A 9,741-nucleotide genomic window follows, 5' to 3' on the forward strand; every position below is an offset into this window, starting at 1 on the left:
CCATTGAAACCGCCCAAACAAAGTAAACAGGCATCTGTGGGAGTGGTTTCATTCAGGTAGAAGATAAATTCAGGTAGAAGCCTGAAAGGGAGTCCGTTGGACACGACTGGGAAGTTAATGCAAAGACTCTTGAGGAGAAGATCCTAAGTGAGGTAAAAATTAAAGCTTAATGTGACTTAGCCAATTCAATTGGTCTCTATTTCCACTTTCAGTGTGAATTGACAAAAACAACATTAATTCTTGGAGCCATGTTTTCTTCAGATCTAACTCAGATCACTCCAATCAGAGACACTGATGACGTCTTTGTGCATAAGTGCTTCTCTTTGGATGGATGGATGGAAATTGGACAAAAAAAATGAGGAATGCAATTCTTTCTTTTCTTCAATCACCAGGACAACAAGTTTTTATCATTTTATCAATTAGGGGCAAAGAAAGTAGTCTGAAAGTCACAAATGTTACCTTAACTTGAGCACTGACTTGACTGTTGAATTCAGTAAGTGCTACTTGTTGGAGCAGTGCTGACTGACAAAGACAACAACTTCTTCTTAGAATGCAACAATGATCATTTCAAATAAAAAGACGGAAGACTTCCTTTTGTACAAGTGCTTCTCTTTGGGGTTGTCCTGGATGGAATTTGGACAAAAATTAATACATTTCTTCAGCTGAATTAGTGCATTTGTCACCAACGTTTCCCCAACTGGAGCACAGACTTCTGTTCTGAGAGCAGTAAGTGCTATTTTTGGGGTAGTGTTGGTGATTTCAGAAGTCAATCACAAGTCAGCAAGTTTTATCAATGATATGGAGGGTGGAGGGTTAAGAAAGCAGTTAGAAAGTTACCTTAAAGGGCGTATTGCAGGTGAAGGACCACATTGAATCAGTGTTTAGAAAAATAATTGTTTCGATAAAGTGTCTCATACTGATAATATCCGTATATTTGCTGCACACAAACAGGACTGATGGTCTTTTGTCCCTCAGCTGAAAGGTGAACAAGGTAAAATGTCCACAGCAGAAGTCCTGCGGGGTTTTGTCACCGACAGACTCGCCGCCGCCTGCCGGGAGATCTTAGCAGCCGTGGACAGAATGGTAGCCGGATATGAGGAGGAGGCTTCGGGCTTCAGGCAGGAGATCGACCGGCAGAGGAGCCAGCTGGAGCTGCTGCAGCCCCGAGTCCTGATCCACAAAACGGGTCGGTTGTTTTTATGAGTGAGAAAGGCTGAGGACTGTATTTGGCAGATGTAGAATGAAGCAGCTGGAGGAATTACTGTGTTCATATTGTAGCTAATAAAGAGGATTCATTATTGAATCGTTTCCTCCAGATGTTCAGCAGCTGATGGTGAAAAAAGAGGTTCCTACTGAGTTCACCTCCAGTCCGGATCCGGAGGATTCAGAGAGTCCAGTCCTTAAACAGGAACAGGAGGAGGACCAGGTAACAGGACTGGAGGAGACCAGGAACCCTGTGAGGCCGTTTCAGGTGAAGAGTGAGGATGAAGAGATGAATGAACCGGCCAGGAGCTGTGATCCACAGAGTCCTCTTCAACCAGATCCAGATCCAGAGGAAGAGGTCTCAGACTCCTTTGATACTGAAATCAGTGAGAATGATTCTAATGAAACCAGAGTGGCCCAGTCAGATGTGAAAATACATGAAGGTGATGCAAATGGTAGTAGATGTGACAGCAATGAAAAACCCATCAGCTGCTCTGAGTGTGGGAAAACGTTTAAAAAAAAATTATGTCTGAAGACTCACATGAAGAAACAGCACATGCAAGTTCACTCAGAAGAGAGACCGTTTGGCTGCTCATTTTGTGGCAAAAGATTTAAGCGACAAGATTATCTTAAATTACACATGGTAGTCCACACAGAGGAGAAACCCTTCAGCTGTCATGTTTGTGGGAAAACGTTTAAAAAAAAGGATTTGAAGACTCACATGAAGACCCACACAGAAGAGACACCATTCAGTTGTGACATTTGTGGGAAAAGATTTAAAGTAAAGGGAAGCCTTAAAAAACACATGGCAGTCCACACAGAAGTGAGACCCTTCAGCTGTGATGTTTGTGGGAAAAAATTTAAACTGAAGGTACAACTAAAAAGACACATGATGATCCATACAGAAGAGAAACCCTTCAGCTGTGATGTTTGTGGGAAAAGCTTTCAACTAAAGGGAATGCTTAAAGCACATTTGGCAGTCCACACAGATGAGAGACCCTTCAGCTGTGATGTATGTGGGAAAAGATTTAAACTAAAGGCAACCCTTAACAGACACATGACGATCCATACAGAAGAGAAACCCTTCAGCTGTGATGTTTATGGGAAAAGATTTAAACCAAAGAAAAGCCTTAAAGTACACATGGGGATCCATACAGAACAGAAACTGTTTGGTTGTGACGACTATAAAGAGAAAGACCGAAGCGGCTGACTGCAGTATCTTTGCTGGTTGACCAAAAGTAAACAAACATTTTTTTTTTTTTTTTTTTACTTTTCTTTGCTGTTGCTAACCCTAACCCTATACCAAAAAAAGGTTTTGTAAAAAATTTTAATAAGAGAGGAACAAAAAAGGTTGATTTTTGCTCTACTAACTCTCATCTGTATAGAAACATGTTGTGTTTAGATTTTTCAATGGTATCGGCAATTATGTGACAATTATTTGGATTATGCCTAAAATCATCACATGGCGTGACATGAAAATAGTATAAACTGAAAATGGATTAAACCTGTAAGTTACTCACTTTATCAAAGTCATTTATCAGAACTAAACTGTGATCCATTATAGTTTTGTGAAAATGAATTAAATTTGAGTATTATTTTCTAAATCATCGCTCAAAGTGAGACCTATGCCGTCAGTCTTTCAACATATTTTCTACTTATTGTGACATACTTTGCTATAAAGTTCTAAAAATATTTGTCACTCTGTGATACTGTTTTCTATGTATTCCATGAATGTTTTCAGATTTTATCATTCATAAAGGTATGATATTTTCACATGTAGCAGACTCTGTCTGGCAGAAATGAGATCCACAGGTCACAGTAAGGTCACAGGGATGCTCTGGTACCAAAGAGAGCTCATAAAAATATCACTTGAACAGAAAACAGGAACCAAATGAATGTCTAACAGCAACAAACTCCCACCAAACACCAACAAACTTTCTGTGCATCTTTGCGCGCACGCGCTTTATCCATTTGAGTGGACCGTTCCTGGAGATACTGCAATACCAGGTCGATGCGTGGAGTGGACGGAGCAAGTCCCTATTCCATCTCCCTGTTCCAAAAATCTATTTAATATATGGTCCCCGGGTAGGGGACGTATCAGATATTAAACTGAAAACAACCACCGACATGTTATTTTCAGAAAGTTACGTTGCAGAGCAAAGAAAATGTCTCTTCTTGGTCACCTGTAAAACTTCACATATTTGTCCACGCGGAGCAGTGAAATGGTCCATAGACGGTCCAAAGATATCATTGAAACATGTTAACCAGAGAGTGTTAAAAGAACTGAGCTTCTAGACCCAACCACTAAATTCTCATTATTAACTAAAGCTGTGCCCCGTGTGAGGCTCGAACTCACGACCTTCAGATTATGAGACTGACGCGCTGCCTACTGCGCCAACGAGGCCTGGAAGCGAGGGGCCAACAAAAGGACCCCAGGGCCATTGGGCACAAACCGGACAACACAAACAGAGCACAGTGGTACAGAGCCACCAGCAAGGGTCCTGCCTCACAGCGGCGAGGCCGGCTCCCCCCGACCACACACGCCCGGACGGGGCGAGCCACAGCACGGTGTTTCCAGTATTTTGATGTTGGTTAAAAAGGTACTTTGCATTTTAAACATAACAGTGGAATAGCTGAAAAAGGGAATACTTTACTTCTAAAATATAATACTCCTGTTAGCCAGCAGCACCTTCACAAATAGTTCCGGAAATTTCTAATCCAGACGGGGAAACTTACATCAGCCATGTTGTTTCTCCAACATTTACAACAAGGCACTGCTGGGATTTGAACCTGTTTACTAGACCAGCACTTTGACCAGCTAAGCTACAGCACCAGGAAACTAGATCCCCAGAGCAGGTCAGCTCCAGAACCTTCCTGTTGCTGGATGTATCCTGTGATGTGTATTGGCAGACTCACTCCATCACCTTAAACACTCTGCCACCTCAGCATGCAGCGACCTGGACTGTGTGTGAATAGACGGATAGTTAACTGCTCACATTAATGTATCTATCAGCAATGAAGGAGAGAGTCGTCGGCCACCTCGTCATGTTTGTTGTCGATTTGTTGTCTGAATGTTAGACTGAGCAGCGGTTCTGCTTTGAGTGGCCTTTTGTTTTGATGAACGTCTACCACTGATCTACATCCTCTTTGGACCTTTACCTAACCACAGAGGTCGGTGAGCATCTGTTTTGGGTGTTATTCTTAATCACTATCACACTGAATCAGATGGCAGAGGTTCCACTGAGATTTGAACCCAGATGACTGGATTCAAAGTCCACAGTGCTAACCATAAGATCAAAGAACACAGATGGGAAATGACCTTCTGACAGATTTAGAAACATTTGAAATGAATTGGCCAACACACATCACAGGAGTACATCCAGCAATGTGAAGGTTCAGGATCTCTGTCAGACACAAAGGGAGCAAATGTGACCAAAGAAGCCACGAAACACATCAAGAGCTCACAAAGCTTTTTAACTGTATCAATAACACAGAGAACAGTCAGACAACCAACTCTGCAGTAAGGATCTTTCCCATTTGGGTTACTTGAAGTGATGGTGGCCACTAATGCAACACTCCGTTTATAACAGTTTTACATTTAATTAAATACTTCACTGCAAAATTACATATGACATTATGGGAAATCTCAAAACTGTGTACAAATGTTTGGAGGAGAAAATTGAAGAAAGATGTGTTTGACAGCCTTTTGGACACACAACCAGTCAGCGTGACGCATCCAACCTCACAATTCATGGTGTGGTTGAAAGAAGAGGGGGAACATTGGAAATGTAGGTCAGAAAAACCTGAGCTTGAACCACACTCTATGTATTTCAGGTTATACCATATTTAATGGCTCTGGTCAGCGTGTTCACTGAAGTGGCTGTTCACTGAAAGGTGATTTTGGAAACTGGTCTGACTAGACTGGAGCTGGTTAACTGACATGTCAACTTTTCAATAGATGCTGCTAATGGCTCGTTGGTCTGGGGGTATGATTCTCGCTTGGGGTCCCGGGTTCAAATCCCGGATGAGCCCTTAGTGTTAAGTTGCCAACATCAGTGCCTTGCCATCTTACCAAAGTTTGTCTCCTGTGAAAAGCGGTCAATCACCACATTTCCATCTGCTCAACACAGCAACAACCACTTTGTCATGAGTGAGTTTGAAGAGCTGCTGCTTTTGATATATCGCCAGTCAGCAAATAGTATTTGGCAAGGATCATGTAGATCTACATACTGTAGAGTATCATCAAGATCACAGGTTGGTAACATCACCTGTGAGCAGAAAATCCCAAAAATCCCGACCCGAACACCAGAGGAAGGTTAGTTTTTTCTCTACATTATTCACAGAAATGGTCAAAAGCCTTTGATGCTCGTTGAACTTCAGTGGTAGAATTCCTGCGTGCTGCACATGTTTGATTCTCAGCTGATGGTAATGATCCTCTTTACAACATCCAAATGTTAGAAACTCAGTGCTGCCTGCAGCATAAAACACAGCTGCTCTACATGAAGAGTGATGCAACTGTGGTCACCTCCTGTCTGGAGTCAGACTCATCACTGTGCTGGATGAGGCCGATGAAAATAAAGACCTCCTTCGAGCCGGATTTGAACCAGCGACCTAAGGATTCCAGCTGTAAGCCTCTACAGTCCTCCTCTCTACCAACTGAGCTATCGAAGGGAGCTGCTAGTGTGCAGCGGATTCAGTAACAGCTGAGTTTTCTTTAGTCCAACAACTGCTGTCCATTTCTACCACAGGGAGCCACAGGCTTTAGATATGACAGTATGACTTATATGACAGTAACCTGCAGAGTGATGCTGAGGTTGTGAGTTCAAGCCTCAGCTGGAGCAGCTGATAGAGCTTTTGGAAAAAAGTTGGTATCTTGTTGAAGCAAAAAAAAAAAAAAAAAAAAAAGATTCTGTAATGCCACCATGACATCAAAGACTCCTCCCATTTTTTCTCATGGCCTCCACCACAGAGTGCATATTCACCTCACTTTGGTCTGTCCATGTTGCAGCCTGCTGTTCTTGGTGGAATTATCATAAACGTCAGACCATCTTGAACTATCTCGAAATGTCATCATGTCTCTGTGGTGCAATCGGTCAGCGCATTTGGCTGTTAACTGAAAGGATGGTGGTTCGAGCCCACCCAGGGACGATCTTTGTTTAATTCACTGGTATTATAATTCACACATGGAAGACCAGAGGATTTTTAAGTTGATGCTCAGTTATCTCCATCTAGTGGGCAGATGGTAGAAGTTGATTCCTGAAAAGAGGAAGTGACTTTTCCTCAGATCAAACTGTTGAAGGAGAACGAGCAGCTTCTTCCTCACTGACTCACTCAACCTCTGTCTCCTGGGTTTGGATTTAGGTCTGGGTCTGGGTCTGGGTCTAAGACCAGGTGGGCCTGCTCAGAGTCTCTGTGTTGGATGTGAGCTGCTGAAATCTCTGAACACCATGACACAGATAATATCAGTCTGGAATGAATGTTTCACTGATGCAGATTTTTACAGAACAACATCAACAACTAATAACTCCACAATGAGACTGTGTGACATCACTGGAGATCAAAGGCATTTCCTGTCTTTCATTGATCTCCCACATGACACAGATGCATACACACTCTCTCACGTTCCCTTCAAATGGATGAGCGCAGACACACAGAAATCACTCTGGACTGATGATGTCACAGTACTCACAGAATGAAACTCCTCCTTTGAAGCTGTTTTGGAGAATTTCCAAAATCACATGTGATTCAGATGTAAACACAAAGGCTGCCTCACTGTCACCATTCAGAGCAGCTGTGAAGATTATTGATCATTCATTGATGATTGTGTTTACATCTGAATCACATGCGATTTTGGAAATTCTTCAAAGCAGCTTCAAAGGAGGAGTTTCATTCTGTGAGTATTGTGACATCATCCACAAAAAAAGAAAGAATTTTTGCGCTGTAAGAAGATACCACCTTTCTTCAAATAGCTCAACCAGCTGAGGCTTGAACTCACAACCTCAGCATCATGTTGCAGGTTACTGTCATATAAGAACCGCACAATGGCTGATTGATAACACACGTCACAGGAGCACATCCAGCAGTAGAAGGTTCAGGCTTGAACCAGTTCGAGGGATCTACTTTCCTGTAGCTTACTTCCTATCCAGCAGGACTGACAGCTTCATGTGGGATTCTCACAGAGATGATTCAAACCTGACCACAGTGATCAGTATGGATATACAGTATGTTTGCTGTCAGTGGAGGAAACTCTCAAACAGGACTAATAGTCATGTTTGGGATGTTCCTGGATTTGAGTTGAATGAGTGTAAATTCTCTCTGATTTTAACACACGTTAACATCATGGACCAACATGGATCGTTGGTCAGTGTTTCAGTATAAACATACATCATACAGCCCTGACCACTGTTGTATCCAGGCAGAGCTGACTGACTGACAATGGGACATTAACACGGCTCAGTGACCACGTGGCCTAATGGACAAGGCGTTTGACTTCGGATCAGAAGACTGAGGGTTCGAGTCCCTTCGTGGTTGGGCAGTTGTGTGTAGGTGAACGGACTAAACTGTGTCCATTTTACAGAAATCAGATTTTTCAGATCTCTTCCACAGAAGGTGGATCTGATCTCAGGTCATGGCCAACACTGACCTCTGCTGCTTGATGCTGCCTTCATCCTGATGAATGTTGAAGCAATGAAATATGACAAGAACAGACAATAAAATGACAACAGGACATTAAAATGGGCCACACTCAGACCCCACATGGCCCAAAGGACAAGGTGTTTGACTTTGGATCAGAAGACCGAGGTGAAGATTTATGTTCACAGAGATCACAGAGAGTCTCTTGAACGGCTCTTTAATATGAATGATGGGAATCAAGTCACAGCCCCCCCACCATTTTTTCTATTCGTGCCTCTGTGCCATCAAATAAAATTTTGTGAAGGATAACAAAAGAAAGACACAAAAGGTGAACTGTGATGGCAGTAATCAAGGTGTGAACACAGTCTGGCAACTCTTCAGGGAAATACACAGAACAGTTTGTCTTTTCTGGACATGTTTGGTGTTTCTAACACAACACAGCTGCTTGTTAACTTTCTCCATAAATGCTTCTCTTTGGGGTGTCCTGCTCAGAAATTCAGTAAAAAAATGATGATTTGCTATTTTAAATAGATTTCTTGGGATCAGCTCCAACAACACAACCCTGATCTCTAATCACTGCAGTTAACAGTCCTCTCATCATATGCTAACAGTCCTCATGAATTTAAGAGGATCGTTGTCTGATCATTCTGTTCTTCAAACTGTTACCAAGCCCACAGAAACTTCCTGCTGAAGGAGGACAACACATTTATTCAACAAACTGGAAAAAAGTCCAGAGTCACAATTAATTATCCAACGTGTTTGTTGACTTGATTCACTTGGATTCAGTAAATGCTGCTTGTTGGGGCAGCGTTAACTGACAAAGACAATAAAGAAGTAAAGAATCAATGTCTTCTAACTCAGATCACATCAGTCAGAGACACTGTTGATTCCTTTCTGCATGAGTGTTTCTCTTTGGGGTTGTCCTGTTTGCAATTTGGACAGAATGTTTTATTTATTTATATTTATTTTTTAAAATCAGCCAAAGTCATGAATTTGTCATAAACATTTCCCGAACATGATTCATGATGATTCATGATTCACGCTGCTGTGTCCTGGTATGAAGCACAGTGGTTCTGTCAATGTGTCCTTTCTTTCTTCTTACCTTATGTTACCTTAACTGTTAAATTCAGTAATAGCTACTTTTTATTTTTTTACTTTTATATTTATTTCCACAGTTATCTACAGTCATGCTAATTCTCAACTGTACATATATTCTTACTGGCTTCTTTTGTAAATATATTCATACATTTTATTTTTTACTTCATCTTTTATCTTTCTTATTTTATAATTATATTTTGTACCACAGAGTTGTCTAAAGTTTGTTATACGTTGTGTATGATGGCAATAAAAACATTCTAATTCTAATTCTAATTCTTTGAGGTTGCTCTGGTGGAAATTTGACCCGTTTTTAATGATTTCTTGAGATCAGCTAAATCGATGAATTTGTCATCAACATTTCTGCAACTGAAGAACAGACTTGTGTTTTCAGAGCAGTAAGTGCTATTTGTTGGGGTAGAGTTTGTGATTTCAAATGTTTTTCATTCCGTCCAAGGATTAACCAGGACAGAGAGTTTATTTAACAATTTGGTGGAAAAAAGTTTTGGTTGGAATAAAAACAACAACAAAGATGGCCATTTTGAAAAGATTTGTTCAGATCAGCTGCAGCAACATTAATCACCAGAGTTAGCTGTCCTCTCATCATATGCTAACGGTCCTCATGAATTTAAGAGGATCGTTGTCTTCCTGATGGACTAAATGTGTTCTTCATTACAAACCATTACCAAGACCATTGAAACCGCCCGAACAAAGCAGACAGGGAGCTGTGGGAGTGGTTTCATTCAGGTATAAGATAAATTCAGGTAAAAGCCTGAAAGGGAGCCCATTGGAACTGACACAACAAGGAAG

At 41.5% G+C, this 9,741-nt stretch overlaps 3 non-coding genes and 1 pseudogene across 3 annotated transcripts; 1 reads left to right on the forward strand and 3 right to left on the reverse strand.

The window, feature by feature from the left end:
* Positions 1-3,173: 3,173 nt before the first annotated feature.
* LOC115058273 (uncharacterized) lies at positions 3,174-3,351 on the reverse strand (annotated as a pseudogene).
* A 183-nt stretch (positions 3,352-3,534) lies between these two features.
* Positions 3,535-3,607, reverse strand: trnam-cau (transfer RNA methionine (anticodon CAU)). The gene has a single exon. It is a non-coding gene; the product is annotated as a tRNA-Met (tRNA).
* Positions 3,608-5,786: 2,179 nt separating this feature from the next.
* Positions 5,787-5,874, reverse strand: trnay-gua (transfer RNA tyrosine (anticodon GUA)). Its single transcript is given in 2 exon segments — positions 5,787-5,822; positions 5,838-5,874. It is a non-coding gene; the product is annotated as a tRNA-Tyr (tRNA).
* Positions 5,875-7,661: 1,787 nt separating this feature from the next.
* On the forward strand, positions 7,662-7,734 carry trnar-ucg (transfer RNA arginine (anticodon UCG)). The gene has a single exon. It is a non-coding gene; the product is annotated as a tRNA-Arg (tRNA).
* Positions 7,735-9,741: the final 2,007 nt, after the last annotated feature.

This window comes from Echeneis naucrates, chromosome 2, assembly GCF_900963305.1.
Source record: "Echeneis naucrates chromosome 2, fEcheNa1.1, whole genome shotgun sequence".
In the NCBI taxonomy this organism is placed as follows: domain Eukaryota; kingdom Metazoa; phylum Chordata; class Actinopteri; order Carangiformes; family Echeneidae; genus Echeneis; species Echeneis naucrates.